A 20,473-nucleotide genomic window follows, 5' to 3' on the forward strand; every position below is an offset into this window, starting at 1 on the left:
AATTCCCACCCAGGTTCCTAACATAACTAAAGAAAGCCTTGTGATTATCCTTAGTGTCCTGTGCAATTTTTCTCTTGAAGCTGGCCTTAGACGATTTTATGAGTGCCCGTAGTTTTTTGCTAATACTGATCAGAGATGCCTTCCCTTTTTGGGATTTTGCTCTATCATGTAGTAGCTTCCTCATTCTATTGTATAGTTTGTTAATGGATGGGGACCACCAGACAGGACGCCTGCCTTTGGAGGACTGGGTCTTGGTTTTATTTGGGATTGCATGATCCATGCATTCCTGAAGGTGTTCATAGAATGCATTTATAAAGGATTCTGTGGTCTGGGCCGTATTTTCCACAGGCCCAGGGGCTTTGAAGGATTCCACCTCAGTTTTGAGGAGTGTGAAATTTGCTTTAGAGAAGTTTTTCACTGTGGTTTTCTGGGCAGGGGGTGGGGTCGGGATGTGAATATCCAGTGAGATTAGTTTATGGTCTGATCTTACCAGTGAGGGATACACTTCTGGTCTGGAGCAGAGAGTCCCCATGTTGGTGATGATCAGGTCCAGTATGTTTTCCCCTCTTGTGGGAGTGGTAACAATTTGTTCCATAGCATTTGAGTTTATAAATTCTAGGAACCTTTGGGCTAGGGTGTTGGAGCTAGAGTAGAGTAATGCTCCCAGTCTATGTTTGGGTAGTTGAAGTTGCCCAATATAATGGTGTTTGGAGAGACCTTCATATTTTCCAGTGTTCTCAGGAAAGTTAGAGTTAAGACAAACTACGCACCATGGCTAAGTAGAGACACAAGAGCCCTACTGAAGTCAAGAGACAAGGCTTGGAAAATGTGAAAAAGAGAAAACACTAGCCTATCCAAACAAAATTACCAACAACTCAGAAATCAGGCCAAGAAACAAACCAAATTGGACAGAGAGACTTATTTCTTTGCTGCCCAAAATAATCACTCAAAAGACCCTCAAAAGTTTTGGCATACTATCAATTCACTGTTAAAACCAGGTAAAACCACCACTCCAACTCCCACCTCCACCAACAATACTAAAGACAGCCTCCCGATTTAATCAACACTTTACAGACTCTACCCTGACTTTATCCTCCCAACTATCCAAAACCAAACTTTCAGATATCTCAACAAAATACCAGGATAACATCCCCTCCTTTACTCTCTCATCTGTTCCTACCTCTACTATTAAAAAACTCCTCCTAAAACTGAAGCCTACCACCCTTGCTGCAGACAGTCTACCTGCTAACTTCCTAAAAGTAACTTCTGAGTCCATATCTTACCCTGCATCCATCCTTATCAATCGCTCCATACAGGAAGAAGCCTACATCCCTCAAATATGGAAAGTATCATATATTATTCCACTTCACAAAAGGTGGTAATTCCTATGATTTCTCTATCGCCCAATTGTGATTCTATCCCCTCTATCTAAACTACTCGAAAAATGCATCTACTCAAGTAATGAATTTTCTAAATTCACACAATCTTCTCTCCTCCACACAACATGGCTTCCGGCAATATCATAGCACAACTACTGCTCTTCTCTCTTTTACTAACCTGGTAAACCATCACAGAAACAACAACAACTTTGTATCTGCTATATTTTTAGACCTCTCAAAAGCATTTGACATGGTCTCAAACCCCCTACTTCTAGACACCCTTGCCTCTCCAACTACTGCCCGATTTAAAAATTATCGGTCAGATAGGCAGCAGTCTCCTCTACTTCCAACAACCATAGGTGTACCACAAGGCTCTATATTAGGTCCTCTTCTTTTCTCGATTTTCACTAAATCTTCATACCTCCACCCACCCTGCTACACTCATACAGTACGCAGATGATTCAACTCTTATCTGCTCTGCACCCTCACTTACCACATTACAACAACTCAGTCAGGATTCCTTTAGCTTAGTGGAAAGTTGGATTACTCAGATCCAACTTATCCTAAATCCCATAAAGACTAAATTGGTTCTTTTCATCCCCAACAAATCTATTCCTACATCTATCCTTCTCAGTCACTTCCAATAATGTTACTATCACCACCCCCTCTGATCACACCAAACTCTTGGGTGTAGAAATTGACAAAAACCTACAGTTTGATGTCCACATTTCACAAACCATCAAAAATTCCATAAAAAAATGGGAACACTTTACAGACACAAAAACTCTCTCTCAAAACAAGCGAGAATCTCCATAGCCCAAACCCATCTATTGTCTACTCTAATGTATGCGGCACCAATCCTTACCCATATCAGAAAACATGATTTTGCTAGACTTGTGGCATGTTAAAACAAAATTACCAAGTTTGCTAATAACTGCACCTTCAGAACCCATCACTGTCAGGCTCTAAAGGAACTACAATGGCTAGAATTTCCCCAACTACTCAATTACCATCAACTAATCATTGCCTACAATATTGTGATGCATCCTGATGGAACCCAGCACTAAGTCAGCTACTCACGCCCTACAAATGAAATTGTCCCCTTCACTCCACTGACAAATCACGCCTTTGTATCTCTAAGGCTAACAACACTGCAGGTAAAGCACTATTCTCCCATAACGTAGCTAAATCCTGGAATAACCTTCCCCCTGCTTTATCTTCTGCCTCCACTATTACACTGTTCAAAAACTCACTTAAATCACACAATGAATTCCTGGCTATGTCCATGCATTACCTAATCTTCACTGTTTCTACCACCCCAGATAGCTTCATATCCAATTATACCTACTGTAATTTTTCTACAGTATCAGGAATTATATTTTCTGCTCAACTTTCTAATAGTTATACTAGCTCATGCTAAACTTACACCAATTTCTGTAAGTAGTCTCTGTGTCTCTATGCCTCACAGCAAGAGGTTCTCCGGTTCGATCCTCAGCTGGGGTGCCTTCTGTGTGGAGTCTGCATGTCCTCCCTGTGGTCGTGTGGGTTTCCTCCGAGTGCTCCAGTTTCCTCTCACATCCCAAAGACATGTTGTAGGTGGATTGGACACACTAAATTGGCCCTAGGTGTGTGTGCATGTGTGTGCCTTCTGTGGAAGGTTGGGCGCTGGGCTGGCAACTCGACACAGTAAAACTCCACTGCCAATCATGAGCAGACAGGTGCTCTGCTGTGGTGACCCCTAACCGGGAAAAGCTGAAAGAAGAAGAGGTCTCTGTCTCTATAGTCAGTTATAATGCTTATCCAGTGTCAGTTTCTGTATTGAAAGTTGTATTTTTTATCTAGTGTCAAATTTTGTTTTTGTATCAAAAGTTGTATATTTTTTATCTGTTGTCAATTTTTTGCTTCTGTATAGATGATCATATTGTTATCAATTTGTTCAACTATTTGTTTTTCTGTACTGAATGTGGAGCTTTTCTCCCCGGGCCTCCACTGTAAATGGACGTGTCCAGTCGGACTATCCCAGTAAACAAATGTAAAATAAATAAAAATAAAGAAAATAGCTGAATGCTTCTATAATCCCCTGCTTCAGTATTAATAATCAAGGTACTTTGCTAAAGGAGGCACCAAATAAAACAAAACACTTTACATATTCTGCATAGTTTCCATTCTATCTACATCCCAAGGCTACTACTTATGTACTACACAAAAATCTGAAAATTCAATAAGAGGACAGCTCCAAGGGCAAAATCTTGATGGTTGGATATCTTCAGGAGCAAGTTATCTTCATCTTCGGCTTCTGGTGGAAATTTGGGTTCTTTTACAAAGTAGTATGGATTAATACATTAAAGTTTTCCTCAGAAAAACTTATACACTGTATGCATAAGCAATAATGGGTTAGAGACAGCTTGGTATGTGGTTTAAAGGAGGACATGTATGACAGAGGGTCAAAGCTCAGAACCAAAAAGACAGCATTCTGACACTCAAGGCCACTTAACTCACTCTGCTACAATATGTGCTAGATATACAAGGACAAAAGGACAGCCACCACATAAATGAAATAAAACATATTACTTGGGCTACCAAACCACAAAGTAGATAGAACCCCAGCACTGGATATTCACTGCAAGTGGGAGAAATTTCATGCTATGAGAGACTAATGTAATACAGATTATGTGACTACAACTATAACTGAAAAAGTGCAATCAAGTCATCATCCCAGATGGTACCAGCAATTATAGATCAAACTTATAAACAGCTGCAACTGCTATTTCTACATTAGTCTGAATGAGGTTTGATTTAGGTCTCTTTTTAAAACTACAGAATACCTATTGTATGGTATACCACTACAAAATTAATGCCATATGTATGCTTAAAAGAGCAGCCAAACTGCTACAGCTTAAGGATAATTCACAGAACATACACAAACTCATTAAACTTTGATAGTAAATTTAATGATTCGACAGAAAAAGAAAAAGTGATGTTCAAAATACAAAGCAAACAAAAATTTCCCACATTTCTGTGCCACAAGTTAATTCACAGCTCCTTCCTCATTGGGTGCACAAACAATGAACTTTTACTATCTAGCCAAGCCGAAATAAACACTTTTCCTGATATTACAAAATATGTTGCGACACCAGTACACAGTGTCTGGTGTTCATACAGGAAATGTGACTACGTGCAGATTATGACAGAATGAACGGGACACAGCCCCAAACTATATTAGCAATTTTCACTGGTGCACTTTTTAATTATACTGCACTTTGCTGAACCAGTAACTAGCAAATCAATCCACAGAGCTGTGCAAACATCAGTATTTAAAACAATGCAGAGCTCATACACTTTGGTTAATGAGCAGCACACTTCATTTAAATGTTAACTGTGTTAAGCCACAGCTACAACTATATAAATTAGTTGTTGAATATATTCTGAAATTGTCTTAGCATAATGGAAATCCATAGACAATTCTAGTGTTTTATTTACTTACTTTGTTGACTGGGTTTAGCTTTGCTGGGCTGTGCCCATTTTCAGCGGGAGATGCAGGGAGAAACAAATTCTATCACATAGTAAGCAATATCAAGACTAATACATTTACAAATGGTAAGCTTACAGAATGTTGGTTAGTTATGGAAGATTTGCAAAGCACACGCATAGGTTTGTGGCATTAACAATCAGCAAAAATTCAACAACTTAATGGCCTTGGAGTACTTATAATGTATTATCCGTCTGACTTGTTAACAAGTAATTTATCGTGTTTTCTCCTCCTTTCATAATGCCACCTAAACTCTTTAGCGACACCTCTTCATCCCTCTGTATCAGCATTCTGATAATGGCCTGTTCACCACCACGTTTGTTCTCATTCAATAAGCATATTAATCAACTTCACCATTTTTAGCTTTTCCTTCAAATATCAACTGTTAATTTCTCCTGATCCTGTTGTACTCTCATACAAGCTGTAAGCCTCCTCCTAATTCAAGTGTTATCCAACTTTCCTTTACCCGTATTTCTTTTGTACGGCCACAGTAAATGCTATCCTTAATAAAATACTACACCACTATTAGTACTAAGTAATGTTTTTTTAACCTTGGCTTATATTCAGTTTTACTCCATTCCTGGTGAAGGTATTACTGCCCAGTATCTTCCAATGGTGCACCTACTTTATGAATTACTTTTAAGATGCTTGCTTAAAAGTATGTAAGGCAATGTTAGTGCACCTTCACCTCTGGTACTATGGCATCCTCTAGTATTCATAACCTACTGCTGTATGCAGCTGTGTTATTTACTCGTCTCTTACAGGACTTGTGGAATTAGTTTCCTTTCAAGGGGCCTTCTTAGAAACTGCAAATGTAATCAAAGATACAAAATTCAGCTATGATGAGCAATTTACAAATTATAATAAAGTTACCCAGAGATATTCCTGCATCACTTCTAATCGCAACCTAAATCACTTTCAACATATAAATTAAAGAATCAGAAATATCAAATACATTCAATTTGATTTAATAAATCTATTGCCTGGCTTAGACATTCCTAAACATACTCAACTCTCTTGCCCCCATCAGGAAAATAAAAGTCAAAGCTAAACATGTCCCCTGGCTATCCAAAGAAACCTTCCACCTTATGCATAAAAGAGATGCCACTTGGAAACAATAACAGAAAAGCAAATCTCCTGCCCTCCTACAATCGTACAGGGAACTTAGAAACCTTACCAAAAAAAAAAGAAACTTTCACTTCTCTGACCAATCTCTGCACACTTCTAACCCCCAGAAGTTCTGGACAACCATAAAACTCTTCTCAGCCCTGGCTCACCCACAACTCCCAACCCTTTTCCCAATCAATCACCCTCGGATACAGCCATCCATTTAAATCACTACTTCATTGATACCATATCTAAAATAGTACCTAACACCACCAACAACCCCAACCCTACCTCTAATTTCACTTCCAGTTCTACTACTTCCACTACACCAAACCCACATCTTTTTCACATCCCCAGTCTGACTCCACTAACCTCTCAGACCTCTTCGTGCTCAAACCTGTCTCTGTTAGTTATATTAAAACTCTCCTCAGTAAACTCAAACCTTGTTCTCCCGCCCCTGATAACCTACCTCCCCAATTCCTTAAACTTGCTGCTAACTCTATTGTCCTTCCTATCACCATTCTAATGAACCGCTCTATCCAAGAATCCACTGTCTCCTCTATGGAAGCAATACTATACTATCCCACTGCATAAAAGAGGTAATGCCACAGAACCAACTAACTTCCATCCCATTGCTATTCTTTCTCCCCTCTCCAAAATTCTCGAAAAGTTTATCTATTCTCAACTACTTTCTCACCTTACTCAAAACAATCTTTTAACCACCACCCAGCATGGGTTCAGACCCAAACACAGTACTAACACTGCACTCTTATCCTTCTCACATACAGTAGCTGAGGCCAGAGACAATAACAAACTCGTGTCCTGCCTTTTCTTAGATTTCCTCAAAGGCTTTTGATACTGTCTCTCACAACCTTCTACTTCATAAACTTTCTCAGCTGAACATTTCCATCCCCACTCTTAATTGGATCTCAAGTTACCTATCCAATCATCTACAAGCAGTTAAATGGCTAAATTCCTTCTCTCCCTTTCTGGCAGTTCAGACCGGTGTTCCTAAAGGCTCGAGTCGCAGTCCCCTCCTTTTCAATCTCATCAATGACCTACACACTGCCTATAACCTCTCCTCTATCATTCAGTATGCAAATGATTCAACTGAGAGATTTCTGACTATCAACAACCTCCACAATTCCACCCAAACTTCATTTCATTCTGTTGGGAAGTGACTCAACAATCAGCTCATCCTGAACTCCTCTAAAACTAAGCTCTTATTATTCCTGCCTAAAACTCTAGCCCAACATAAATCCAGCTTTCTCTTATCCTCTCTAAATGGCACCATAAGACCAGACTCACACACTAAACTCCTGAGTATCATTATAAATGACCAGCTCAAACTAGACCTCCACATACTTCATTCCATAAAGAAAACACACCAAAAACTGGGCCTGATGTAGAGAAATAGCAAATTCCTGACCCCCAACTCAAAACTGCTGCTAGCCAAATCCTATCTCCTTCCTGCCCTCATCTATGGCTCCCCTCTGTTTTCTAATCTACAAAATAACCTGCTGGTAAAGCTTGACCAAACCTACAACAAAATTGCTAGATTTGTCACCAGCAGCTCCTATAAATCCCATCACTGCACAGCACTCACAAAATAACATTGGCTTGAACTCCCACACCTTCTGGCCAAAAGTCAGCTAATCCAAGCTTTTACAGTTCTTAATTCTAACTCTGACTGTCCATCTCTGTCCAACCTGATCTCCTGTTACACCACTCCCCGTTCCCTGCGCAGCTCCAATAAACACTTACAAGTCTAAGATAAAATACTCTATAAACATTTCCCTTATCTGGAACAATCTTCCACTCCAAATCAGAAGCCATACCTCCCTTTCTAACTTCAAATATGACCTGATACTGTATCTCCATAACAACCCTCTATGTACCTGTAACCACCCTACTTAACCTCTCCCTCTACCCACTTTAACACTATGTCTGATCTACAAGACCTTTCCTATTTCTATAACTTACTATATCTATATGCTCTCCCTTCTACACCCTCCCTCTAGATCACTACATCCCTCCTCTACTACTTTCTTCTTCTGTACCATCTCTTCCTCTGATATGAGGCCCCTTGTACATACACTTTTCTCTTTTTTTTTACTCCTGCACTAGTTTCTTCCTCAGATCTGAGGCCCCCTGCACATACACAATGTCTCCTTCTAGCCACTAATCTAATAATGCCATATAATTTTCAAATGATTACCTAGAACCTTAATTCCCTTACTGCATACCTCTTGGATTTATTATCATTATTTTTCCTTTTACAACTTTATTATTATATTTTTGTATATAGCTATGTTTAATTCCATTGAGTGCATTATTTGTTTTTCTTATCCATTGTATTCATGACATTGTTTTGCTCTGTATTATTGTAAACTTGTCTCTACTTGTATGTCTGTTTGGGGCTTTTCCCCTCGGGTCTCCACTGAAAAAGGGTAAATTCTTACCCAGTTGGACCAACCCGGTTAACAAATGCAAAATAAATAAATAATCTTTGTTCAAGAGTCACAGCCAAAGGCCCAAAATCATAGATAATTTTTAATTATTATTCTAAAATCACTTAAAATATTACTAAAGCATTGGGTTTGTAATGACATGCTTTTATGAACAATACAAACTGCAATGTCTGTTATTACTGACTGACTAATTTTCACAGATATACTACAGTATAAAAATTTTTAATGACAAGACAAACCATGAGGCAATATCAGGGACACTTCAGAGCATACCTCTCAACTGTACAGATTTTCACAGAATGCCCAGATTTTGCCTCATTTTTTGGTCCATTTTTCATAAAATTGCAATTTTCTAGAAAAACATTGAAGATTAAAGTCAGAAAATTATGACATTTGAGTTTCAGACTGCATACCCTTCAGAAAATTCATGCTATTGCAAAACATATTACTCTGTCTACTTTCTAAGCTCGTAAGAGCAACGTTTACAAATTGTCCCTATTGTTGGGTCTTTGCCCCCATTACTTATGGCTTTGCCCAGATTTCTTGCTCCAAGAGGTTGAGGCATGTGCTTTGGAAAGCCAGTCTAACAGGTAGTACAGCTTAGCGCTTACAGTAATGAGCTATGCATTACGGAAAAAGTATTATGTACAATGAAATGCCTGGAATGTAACTTCCAAAAATGACACCAACCATGATTCGATATTAAACATTTTATTAAACCGCTTTTTTTTTTTTTTTGTCTGCTTTGCTAATTTTACTTTAAGTACGTCTAGGGTTTGGGGGGGTGCTACATTGCAAGGGGGCAGGGGGGCATTCTTCAAATTGGAATACAGTTCATAAACCACTGCCTATGCACAAGAACCAGACCAAGTTCCTCAAGTCAACCTGAAAGAAAATGTCAGTTTTATCTTAAGCTTTCACTAGAGAAGAAATACTGACATCATCAAGATTGCATTCATCTTCCTCAAGTACCCTATAACTGCATTAGATGCTGTTTATTACTGGAGTGAACAGCACTAGCAGGAAAGGAAAAGCATCCCCAAATGACCACCATTTAAGGATACGTATCAGTAGTTCCAAGACATCATGGTATACAATGGTACACAAACAAGAATTAAAACATCAGTCTGCTATACTGGTAGCCTGGTCACAAAGATAACTAATTAATTAACCTTTGCAAATCCTTGCCTTGCACACAATTTCAAAAATGCATGGGAATATATATTCTGTCACAACAACTAAGTAAAAATCCACATTAAATAAAAATAAGTAAATACATCTATATGACATAAAAAATGATGAATAAAACAACAATGTATAATAACATATGTGAATATAAATGTAAATATATATATGTATGTGTATATATATATGTATGTATATATATATATATATATATATATATATATATATATATATATATATAAATAAACTGTGCAAACAAAAACAAATTCAAATTAGATTAGACTAGATTGATGGAAATAAAATCATTGATACCAGGAAATCTCATGGCATCCAGTCTTAACTGCCATTCGACCTCCAACATAGCCACCCTGTTACCAATGTCACCCCCCTGATCAATATAAACCCTGTCTATAACAAAAAATAAAAACTTTTTAAAACCATTACATTGGCAACTGTGCAAATATAACGCATTGTGTTGATCTTTCTTCTTTGAACACCGTACATGCTCACTAATTCTATCATGGAATCTACGTGTTGTCATTCCAACGTAGAAAGAGTCACATGAAATACATGAAGCAACATATACCAAATTTCTTGTGTTGCAGTTGCATAACCCTGGGCATGCCAATGTGTGCCCAAACCCTTTAACACACAAGTATGCACCTTCAGCAATAAATCTGCAACACCTACAACTACCACATTTGGCCATCCGAGATTTCCTAACCCTGGGTACCTTTTCAAGAACTGTTTTCAGGTTTTCACCTTTACTATAAACAATCCTAGGTGTCCTCCCTACTATTTCCTTAGTCGCACTACCCAGGCAATAATTCCATGCATCCCGAAGTACCGCACATATTTCAAAAGCTTTCTCATTAAATTTTAAAATAAAACAAGGTCCTTGAGGACTTGTTGTCTTGTTTAGACTTTGTTCTTGCTCATCTATAATTAGCTCCAAGGTATTTTTAAGAATAGGAGAATATACAGAGCTCCTTTTCTTTAATACCTCCTTCACTTTTAATAATAACTTAACTTGAGTGGGTATCCCCTATCCAACAACATACCTATAAGTTTGTATATTTCTTGCTTGAACAAGTCATCATCACTTACCAATCTTGAAATGCGTACCATTTGACCCTTAGCCACACCTTTTCTCTGGTGATAGGGGTGGCAACTCCCAAAATGCAAAAGTGAATTGGAATAGCTTTCTTTCCTATAGAGTGTACTTGACAAACCTTCCTCTTCCTTAATAATGGTTAAATCCAAAAAGTTCACTATCTATATTCCAAACATGGGTAAATCTCAAAAAAAACAGTAGTGGCATTCAAGTATTGGACAAATTCAACTGCACTAGTCTCATCACCATCCCATAAAATAAGCAAGTCATCCAAAAACCTATTATAAAGTAGAATGTTGGCAAAAAATCTTGATGGAAAGACAAAAGCTCTTTCCCATGCCAACAAAACCAAATTTGCAAACACTGGGGCACATTTTGCCCCCATTGCTACTCCAGAGCATTGTTGAAATGTTTCTCCTTCAAATTTGATAAAATTGTTTTTAAGGGTAATTTCCATCAGGTCACAAATAAAATTGATTTCCCTAATATTGATAAGGATTTCCATAGAAATTTAATCAAACCGGTTGAAGTCGAGGAGGTGTTAGAGACAATCAAGAAATTAAAGCCTCATAAAGCCCCAGGGCCAGATGGTTTGACATCAGAATTTTACAAATCCTTTAGTGAGATTTTGAGCAATGTATTGTCACAGACTTTTAATTATATTATGCGGAATGGAATTAATGATCCTCATTTTAATGCTTCAAGGACAGTTCTCATATTGAAGGAGAAAGGTGATCCCAAAAATCCTGATAATTACAGGCCCATATATCTTTTGAATATCGACATGAAAATCATGACATCTATTCTGGCGAGTAGACTGAAAAAGGTAATAAACTTAATAATATCAGAGGAACAGGCGGGGTTTATGGATGGGAGACAGACCACGGACAATACCTTAACGCTTCATACCTTAATCTCTTATGTAAACACAAAACCTGAATTTGTATGCCCTAATAATTGATGCTCAGAAGGCATTTGATAGGGTTAATTTGCTTTATTTATTTGACATATTACCATATTTTAATATACCCCAGGAATTTGTTTCAACGTTAAGAATACTATACAATAATGCATATACAAATTTATTTATAAATCGCGAATGCTCGAATAGGATACAAATCATAAATGGTACCTGTCAGGGCTGCCCATTATCTCCCATCTTATTTAATCTGTACTTGGAGCCCTTATTTTTACACCTTAAGCAAAATGTATTTTATAATTCTCCAGTTCTTTATGGGATAAAGGTTGGATTGGCTGCCTTCGCAGATGATTTAAACATATATTGTACCACACCTGTTTCCGATACTGAAAAAATATTTGCTGCAATAGGAATCTTTGAGAGAATTTCCAACTACAAGCTAAATTTTAAAAAATCTAAAATATTCCCGTTAAAGACACCCACACCTTTTTCAATGCTACCATTGATAGGACAAGTAACAATGGAAGAAAGGATAAAATATCTGGGGATTGCATTCTCCACTGAAAATAGGGAATTTTTTTTATAAACAATGTAAAGTCAACTGCAGATCAAATAACATTGGATCTAGAAAGATGGAATAAGTTGAAGTTACCACTGATGGCAAGAGCAGCAATTATAAGAATGAATGTTCTTCCCAGAATGTTATATATTTTTAGAGCTGCACAACTCAGAATTACGAAAACATTTTTTAAACGGTTTCACATAGGATTGGGGAGATTTCTGTGGGAACCCAGGAAGACGAGAATATCATATGAAAAATTGATGGTTCCAAAATAAGGGGGCTGGAGTTACCGGATTTTGAAATTTACTATTTAGTGATTCAGGCCAATAGGATCTTAAAGACGTCATACTTTGATAGTAGTAGTAGTAGAAAATGGACACCCAAATGGGTGCTCCTAACGTATAAGTATATAAGTGAAGTGGGTGTCAATGTTAAAGCTTTACCCTTTCTAAATGATCGAACAATGAGTAAATATAAGTTAATGGAACACATAAAGAGCTATGTAACGGCAATTCAAACTCTTTTTGCTTCCTTAAACTTATTAAAATATATGATGGTATTCCAACCGTTTCATGGGAACCCTAACTTAACAACTGGTAGTCAATTGATAGATTTAAAGAAATTCCCCTTAATTAAGGAATTAACTGTACTTGATTTATATCCTTTTCTAGGGGCAGTAGTACATGATATTCTAAAAGAAATGGAACTTCCTATTTCCTATTTAATCATAGTAAGACAGTTGAAGGACTTAGCAATAAACTATTTTAATAACTTTGAAATGAAAGAGGAGGACTTAAATCACTTCTCGTAATCTGTGGGAAGCCCTGTTGCAGGATAGAAAATATATAACCGCAGCATATAAATTGATAAAAGAGAGGAAGTACAACAAATACATTATTTTATCGAGTTACTGGAGGGAGAAATTGATATTGTCAGATGACAATAAGATATTGGAGGCATTCAGTACAACATTAAAGTCTGTATCCCTGCAAAAATTGATTTTTACGCAGCTGATGATTTTCAAAAACGCATATTATACTCGTCTCTCTTCACAAATTTGATCCAAAGAATTCACCTAAATACCCACATTGCTTAGATCAAACAGCAGATTTGCTTCACATGTTCTGGAGTTGCAAGTGTATTTATAAATTGTGGAATTCACTCAAGTTACAGTTACAAAAAATGGGCTACCAAAGCTCACTTTCTTGGGAGTTTATGATTCTTCATATTCCCCCGGAGAATTTAGGAAAATCAAAAAGGATTGTAATTATGAATATTTGTTTATTAATGAAATTATATATAGCCAAAAATTGGTTGAACCCAGACCAGACATCGTGGGAAAATTTCAGATTGATGGCTATACAACATATCTTAGCGCATAAACTCTTAATTAGCGACCAGAAGAAAAATATCAACAATATAAAAATATGGGAGCAAATTTTCAATATTGTGTTGGCGTAGAGGTGCCTATCCACTTTTTCTCGGGACTTAGAGTACAATGTAAAATCAATCTTAGATTAGATAGAAGAGGTAGAGACAATACAGTTTTGTTGGCTTGATTTGTTATTGTGGGTTTTCTTTTTTTTTTCTTTCTCTCTTTTTTTTCTCTTTTTTTGATTATTAGTACTGTACTTATGACCAATATATGAGGTTGACATATAATGTGAAGTTAACCTATGGAAGCATTTTGTAAATATTGTACATAGTGTGTGAATTTGTAATATGGTTGTGAAAAACAATAAAAAATGTTTATTGAAAAAAAAAACAAATGAAATTGATTTTACTCTTATTGATATGTTGACACATATTCAAACTGTCACGAAACATCTCTAAACCTTCCAAATGGGGAATGACAGAAAATAAATTGACAACGTCAATTGTTAGAAAACCAAATAACCTAGAGTGGTTCCCCACTCCCCTCAGTCTCTCAAGGCAATGCCATGAATCCCTTAAAACATGGGACACATCCCTCAGGGCTGATTTACATGACACATCAACAAATGCTGCAAGGGGTTCAGTCTTGGAACCCCTGGCCGCCACAATAGGCCTAAATTGTAACTTTTCAATACCTTTATTATTATTATTATTTGGAATACCAAAGATGCATGGCATGATAGGATTTTTGACCATGAGATAATCAAACTCAACCTCCGTAATGTCCCCTTGGAACAAAGCATCTAACAAAAACAAGTCAATCCTCCTATAAGCGACATTAATTTCATTAATGGAAACCCTTGTATATGTACTAACATCCTCTAAGATGGTCATCATAGATGTGAAGTAATCAATTTTGTTCATTAACACCATACCCCCACCTTTATCTGGTCTCATACATCTAATATTGTTAGAAGACCTCAGCTCCTTCAGAGCTAACCTTTCTTGGGGAGTTAAATTATCTCTGGATTTATTTTTGTCCCCACATATCCTTCTGAATTCAAACTCCAATAACTTTTCAAGGGCAATGAATTCATTCAAGGTTGGGGGAATGAAGGTACTTTTCCTTCTAAATACAGAAGTTAATAAATTCCCATCAGACGAACAAATATGCTTGTTATCATGAAAGTACACTTCTAAACTCAATCTTCTCATAAAAATCTTCACATTAATCATAACCTGAGCTATATCCAACCTAAAATTTGGTACAAAACTAATACCTTTAGTGAACAACTGAAAATGTACATCACCGATCTCAATGTCAGTGTAACTGTAAATAAAAAAAACACATTGCTTCAAAACTTTGCAACTCAAACAAAATGCAGAATCAGACAAAATCATATTACTATCAGTTGAATCACTAGTAATGTCCATAGTACCGTTGTTCAACACAGATGTTACCCACTCAAGTTATTATTAAAAGTGAAGAAGGAGGTATTAAAGAAAAGCAGCTCTGTATATTCTCCTATTCTTAAAAATACCTTGGAGCTAATTATAGATGAGCAAGAACAAAGTCTAAACAAGACAACAAGTCCTCAAGGACCTTGTTTTATTTTAAAATTTAATGAGAAAGCTTTTGAAATATGTGCGGTACTTCGGGATGCATGGAATTATTGCCTGGGTAGTGCAACTAAGGAAATAGTAGGGAAGACACCTAGGATTGTTTATAGTAAAGGTGAAAACCTGAAAACAATTCTTGAAAAGGTACCCAGGGTTAGGAAATCTCGGATGGCCAAATGTGGTAGTTGTAGGTGTTGCAGATTTATTGCTGAAGGTGCACACTTGTGTGTTAAAGGGTTTGGGCACACATTGGCATGCCCAGGGTTATGCAACTGCAACACAAGAAATTTGGTATATGTTGCTTCATGTATTTCATGTGACGCTTTCTACGTTGGAATGACAACACGTAGATTGCGTGACAGAATTAGTGAGCATGTATGGTGTTTAAAGAAGAAAGATCAACACAATGCGTCATATTTGCACAGTTGCCAACGTAATGGTTTTAAAAAGTTTTTATTTTTTGTTATAGACAGGGTTTATATTGATCAGGGGGGTGACATTGGTAACAGGGTGGCTATGTTGGAGGTCGAATGGCAGTTAAGATTGGATGCCATGAGATTTCCTGGTATCAATGATTTTATTTCCATCAAACCAGTCTTGAAGTATAAATCTAGTCTAATCTAATTTGAATTTGTTTTTGTTTGCACAGTTTATATTTATATTTATATATATATATATATATATATACATATATATTTACATTTACATTCACATGTTATTATACATTATTGTTTTATTCATCATTTTTTATGTCATATAGATGTATTTACTTATTTTTATTTAATGTGGATTTTTACTTAGTTGCGACAGAATATATATTCCCATGCATTTTTGAAATTGTGTGCAAGGCAAGGATTTGGAAAGGTTAATTAATTAGTTTTTTGTGAAGGGGGCTGGCTCATTCGTTGATTAATATGTGATGTCATTTATCAATTGATGCAATTTATTTAAATATGGTGCGTTTGTGATTTTGCACCGACTCTGATGATGCCATTTTATGGCAAAAGCGCTTAGTCGGTGGTTGCTGCTATTAAACTACATTTTCTTTACGTCTTCGCTTGGTCCTGGATGTTCTTGTGGGCAGTGGTTGTTGGTGTTAGTGAGCTTTGCATTATGGCCTGCCAATTTGGTTGGACATTCCTTTGTACTTTATCGAATAAGCATCCCCAAACAGCTCATTTAACCAGACAACAGGAGTAGCCAGGCACACGCGGAAATGGTGTAAGCTTTTTAAAAAGTATTATGTACAATGAAATGCCTGGAATGTAACTTCCAAAAATGACACCGACCATGATTCGATATTAAACATTTTATTAAACCGCCTTTTTTTTTTCCAAATGTCTCCTTTGCTAATTTTACTTAAGCGTGTGCGTCTAGGGTTTGGGGAGGTGCTACACTGCAAGGGGAGGGACTGCATTCTTCAAATTGGAATACAGTTCTAAAACCCTGCCTATGCCCTTGAACCAGACCAAAGTTCCTCAAGTCAACCTGAAAGCAAAAAATCATCAGTTTTATCTTAAGCTTTCACTAGAGAAGAAATAATGACATCATCAACATTGCATTCATCTTCCTCAAGTACCCCTATAACTGCATTAGATGCTGTTATTTACTGGAGTGCAGAAGCCCTTCTACAGCACTAGCAGGAAAGGAAAAGCATCCCCAAAGGACCAGCTCAGTCTTGCCAGGACGTTTTAAGGATACGTATCAGTAGTTCCAAGACATCAGGACTCTTAGATTGCAACTTATTCTGGGCCAGTCAAAGCTGTATTATATAATGTGGATGGTATACAATGGTACACAAACAAGAATTTAAACATCAGTCTGCTATACTGGTAGGCCTGGTCCAAAGATAATTTTCCCCACAGAGTGTAAAGATGGACAGAAAGGGCAATGAAAGGGAATGGCTCCCATCGGAGGGGGTGCTAGGAAGATTATATTTTCCAACATCCACTTGCAGAATGAAGGCATGGTGGATATTCTTGTAATCATTTTCGGTAGTATGTGCCTAACATTTATGCAATTTATCTGCATCTCAGAGAGAAGGAAACAGGAAAAGGATCCTTCCCCCTGAATCATAACTGAATAGAGCACCAGAGGTAAAAAGGTTATATCCTGTCAGAACAAGTCTTCACTAATGTCCACTGCATTGCAGCTGAACTAGAAAACTAACTTTTCTAAAAAAGATCCACTGCACAATGAAACCCTAAAAGCACAGAGATGAAGGGTGCATATGGGATAAGACTGGATATTGTGAGGGCAGGGCTGAACCTCTGTGGTTGAATAGTAGCCAAGTTAAACAGGAAGAAAAAATAATAAAGAACCATGCATGCTTGTAACATTGTATGCTCTCCACACATAAGAAATTAGTGAGAAAACATTTTAGAAAATGGTACTGAAATGTGCAAATCAGAATATTAAAGTAAAAAAAAATCATTGCTATCTTTGTTGGGATGTGAAGCAATGCAACTGCTGAAGACTATAAAACAGTCACGGAGCTGAGTCTCATCAGCTGTTACACTACAAACCTCACAGAATGCTACAAAAACATGCCTGCACCTACCTGAAACGTGCTGCAAGTTGTTTTTTAAACTGACAGAGAAGGAAAAAATTCCACAAAGCATGCTCAAGGATAAATTGGCTAGTATCACACTCCAGTGCTCTCAGTGCATTGCGGTGTGTGTGTTGTGTTTCAAACTAGTAATCCATGATATAATATGAAATTTGTTAGCATATGTGTTGGCAGAGATATTTTAAGTCCTGCAATGAGTGATTTCTTACACTCGATTGCAGTAAAAACAATGAATGAAAACATTATGTATGCCTGAGTAATAGCTCGCAATTGGGCTTTCACCAGCTACGGTTGATAATAAAAGGGAAGTCATTATCCACAGTGGGTTCTCACTTCACAGCAGGTAAGCAACTAAGCAAAGTACACTACTTTCAGACAAAACCACTCAGCGTATGCCATAATCCCCCATACCTCTTAGCGCATTCTGACACACTGTGGCACTTGAGGCCATGTTGCAAGCAAACAACCTAAACTGACATTCTGCTGCTGGAAAAGTCATCTGTCACAAAATCACAAGCACTGACAAAACAGAGGCCCAAAACTCCAGCCCTCGCCCTTCACATTGAGCTACCAATCACAAACTTTTGCTTTGTTAAAACTTAAAATGTATACCTCCAAAATAAAAATGTTAACATAGGAACTATATCAGTGACTGGAGTAATATTTCTATGATGAAAACCATTTCTCAACACATGCAAACTGTAACACTGACTAATAACCTCTAAAGGGAGTCTCTTCTCAATACATACAAGAAGAATGTGCATTTTACATTATAGAATGTTTTTATACGGGCAAAGTTTAAAGATGCAGTTTAACTGCAGTAAAATTTATAAAGAACACATACTACCAATAAAGATTTTGAGCTGTATTAATACAAAGAATCAGTTTATCTACAAGCAAACTCGCTCATACTACCAGTAAATAGTGCAAGTATGCAGTAACAAAATAATGGCTTTACCTGCAACAGCCTCAACAAGCAAAGCAGCAGGCAGCATGTGAAAGAATAACTGAAATTCTGAGGATAACAAAATAATGACAGTATCCGTTTCGTTTCTGCAGCTAAAGGCACACGCAGACATACCTTTCGCAGCTGTTTTGAGTGCCATGTGTACCTTTGGGGATTCTGGCTTAGAGCCAGCCATTCAGGCTGCCTGCTCGTCCACGAGTTTCTCCACACGCTTATAGAATTAAAATAGTCCCTGCCGTGGGCTAACCCTGCACGTTAAAAAAAGGCTGAAAAGAGGAAGGCAAGAAAGCATTCCAGTTATCTGTTTAGTCACCCTGCTGACATCATGCGTGGGAGTCAAATGTTAATAAACACAGCATTTTACATGCAACCCAAATAGAATGTGTAAACATAACCACCCTTTAGTGAAGACTGGGGTAGTCCGGGTGCAGCTCCACAGCACATACCTTTGCCAAGGCAACTTACTTTCTTTCGGATCCTAAAATGCTGGGCTTATGCATAAAGAAAAAAACTTAATTTAATGCAGCATTATCCAATACACAGTGTTGTGCGCCAAACAGAAAAACGTTTAGATATTTGAAGTGCGTGTGTGATATGCATTATGATTATGATTACACCATGCTATTTCTAAAAGGAAGAAACGGTAAAGGACTCAAAGAAAGAATGGACATACAACACTCGCACAAGTATTACTATAGACACATTATTTAGTTTATGAAGTTATAACACTTGGGTGAGCTATTCATATTACCTTTCAACCTTACTGCCCCCCACCCTGAACAGACTAACCTCCTCTGTAGAATCTGCATTATTTATAGGGGTGCTTAGGCTCCTACACTGGTAGTTTTTCATTATAATAGATCTCTCAGTTCCGTGTGACACCCAGCATTCATTCCGTAGCCTCACCATCTTATTTTATGGAGACATACAAGGGGGACAGTTTGCAGCAAGTTACATAATGGAGATGGAAACACAACCCAAATCAAGCATCCTAGCACCCCGTCTCTGAATGCACAACTCTCCAATTACTAATGTTCTTAAGTTGAAGTCAATTAAGTCACCATCTCAGCTGTTTGCTCTCAGTGGCCAGCTGAAATACACATTTAAACAGACCTAGCTACACTGATAGCAATGTCTGACAATGGTGACACAATTCCCGAAAACACATCAAAGCAGCACGTCGTAACTGTAACAGACTGGCTATTTTACATACGGTGAATGCTAATATCCAAATCGCAGTACCTGTGCGTCCGTGAACCTAACCCTGACAGCTGTATTAATATAGTCCAGGAGAATCCGAAGTCAGTCCAGGCTGCGTCTTTCTTTTCTTTTTTGGCTTCTAATGATTAATTATAAAGCTAACAGGCAGCGTCTGCATTATCCTGCATATTATTTTTGCTGCTAGCTTCTACACATACAAACACACCCCCCATCTGACATCACTTGTCTTATATTGAGCATGCGCGAAAAAGCCCAGGCATGGAGGGGGTGGTGGCTAATGTCACGTTTATAATGCCGTAAGCTGAATGAGATTTATAATGCTATTGTTGTATATCGGAGCAATGAAGAAAGGTTGAGTACGCAGTTCTCCTCTTGTTTTCAGACAGGAGCCCAGGAACGTAATTAAACTAAAGTACTGTTATGTTATCTGATAATTCGATGCCAACAAAATCAGCA

The 20,473-nt window shown here is 37.4% G+C and overlaps 1 protein-coding gene across 3 annotated transcripts in view; it reads right to left on the reverse strand.

Moving 5' to 3' along the window:
* The window catches only part of CSDC2 (cold shock domain containing C2), a 966,239-nt gene extending 946,003 nt beyond the window's left edge, over nucleotides 1-20,236 (reverse strand). Inside the window, exon 1 of one of the 3 annotated variants that reach the window (XM_044075637.1) lies at nucleotides 20,039-20,236. The gene's annotated coding sequence lies outside the window, so the exon portion shown is untranslated. The other 2 variants (XM_044075645.1, XM_044075654.1) reach the window with 2 other exon arrangements.
* Nucleotides 20,237-20,473: the final 237 nt, after the last annotated feature.

Source organism: Protopterus annectens, chromosome 1.part1 (assembly GCF_019279795.1).
Source record: "Protopterus annectens isolate FY-2018-M chromosome 1.part1, PAN1.0, whole genome shotgun sequence".
NCBI classification, from domain to species: Eukaryota; Metazoa; Chordata; order Ceratodontiformes; family Protopteridae; genus Protopterus; species Protopterus annectens.